This window comes from Pinus tabuliformis, chromosome 6 (assembly GCF_031772625.1).
Source record: "Pinus tabuliformis cultivar Carrire ecotype Pingquan chromosome 6, CPIR1, whole genome shotgun sequence".
Taxonomy (NCBI): domain Eukaryota; kingdom Viridiplantae; phylum Streptophyta; class Pinopsida; order Pinales; family Pinaceae; genus Pinus; species Pinus tabuliformis.
In genome coordinates this window covers 1,355,326,344-1,355,328,297 of record NC_142292.1, presented here as the reverse complement: position 1 = coordinate 1,355,328,297, position 1,954 = coordinate 1,355,326,344, and the positions used below count along the sequence as shown (strand labels likewise).

The window sequence follows — 1,954 nt, the reverse complement described above, 5'->3', positions numbered from 1 at the left end:
TCCCTTTGGCGGTGGCTGTAATGGATCTTTAATGCTTCATGTTGATCTTCAATGTCACACGTTTTCCATTGTCCTGAAACATAGGAAATTATCCCTGTTTTACTGGTCTTTGGTTTACCTCAAAATGTTCGAATCCAAAGAAGCATGCCTTTTATCTTTGATTACCCAAAACAGAGCAGACTGCCACGTCCTTGATGTGCTGTCCACCGTTTTCATGTACCTGTGTGATGACAAAACCTTTCAAAAAGATTTGCCGCTTTGTCAATCATAACTGATCAACTGAATTGTAACATGCAGCTACAGCAGTTTCGCAGCGCGCTACGAAACTGCTGTGTAATTTCAAAAGCACAGTCTTCCTTTCATAGCTAAATGATCGCCACTGTTCATGGCTTAAGACTGCTCTTCTCTAATTACAAAATTTGGATGTTTGGCCTCATTACAGTTGGCATTTCCATAATGCAAAAACAGCAACCATCTTATTCAAGCTTAACTCTGTCCAAATCACTAATAATCTCTTCATACTTGATAATGTGACGCATAAAGTTATCAGCGTATAGCTTTGAAGACTTTGATTCAATAATATGAACAATATCCTCATCAATATAAAAGTCAACATCCGCATTTGATATAATTCTTTCATCATGATCAATTGCATGAGTCTTATGCTTGTATGTCATAAGAGTTGTCCTTACGGTAGACTCATCAACGTCCATAAAATTCACGAGCTTTTCCATTGAGATGGATGTATACAACTTCAAGAAGCTCCATAGACCTGACAAAAGTTGTTTCTGTCTTACTTCTGATAAGAACAGCTTCAGCTGAAGCCTATATGCATCCTGGTTATAATTTACAAGAGCTTCATCATAGTTTGGTACTGAAGGAGTAATAAATTTAGGACAGGCATATGAAAAAAGTTCGTCATACACAGCCTCATTCCTTCTCTGCATTCTTGCCATTTTCTCTCCATACTTCTCTTTCAGCTGATCGTTCACATTTTCCTCAACAAGCTTCATTTGTGGACAGATAGAGAGGCATATATCCAATAGAGCATACATCTGTTCATTTTTCTTCAGAATTTGGTCAAACTGTGGAGACTTTTGATGGAACTGTTTGGTCTTTATTATATACAACAGAACTTGATTGAAGGCCTGTATTGCCTCAACATACCTTCTCAACATAAGGTTGGCGAATCCATAATAATAAATAGTTGTGATATGGCTTCCAATCACTGAATTGTAGACACCTGTATGGTTAACATCTATAGGTGCCAAGCACTTGAGTCCACTGTAATAATCTCCAAGAAGGCAATGTACACGAAGTAGACCAATAATACTAAAGTATCCCAGAACCTTCAGAACATTTCTTCCTCCATTGTAGTCATATCCATCAGTTGCAGTAAATGTTAAATTACCTTCTTTCTCTTCCTCTAGGATCTGGATGATCACAGACTTCTCAACGAGAGCCTGTAAATAGTTGAGCACACTATAGACATTCCACACCTCATCACATTCCCGCAGAAAAGCTAGTTCTTGATCTGTCTTGTTCCTGAGCTTAGCACGATACTGACAAAACGACTGGAACTGATAAATAAACTCATCGATCATATCCCAGAGCCATTGATTCGGTAACTGCATGTTAACCACGCCGTGAACAATGACCTGAAAAAGACTACAATAATTTTCCCAGGATTCGACCCGCTGCTTCAGATTTGGGGACAGCCTCGCATAAAAATGGCGGAACCACATTTCTCTGTAAAGCAAACAGAATACATGATCGTTGTCGACGAATGAAGCAATGGCCTCCACCGAGGGCCACGGAGATCCCTTGAACATTCGTTCGCTCAGCTTCAGACAGAGATTGCCATTTAATGATTCTCCTCCTTTATCCAATCGTGTTATCATTGACTGAATTTCTGAAATAATATCAGACAAGCGACCATTCTTCAGAACAACAG

General features: G+C 39.2%; 1 pseudogene; it reads right to left on the bottom strand.

Annotated features, from left to right (window-relative positions):
- Positions 1-476: 476 nt before the first annotated feature.
- LOC149263661 (uncharacterized) lies at positions 477-1,671 on the bottom strand (annotated as a pseudogene).
- Between the last annotated feature and the right edge of the window lie 283 nt (positions 1,672-1,954).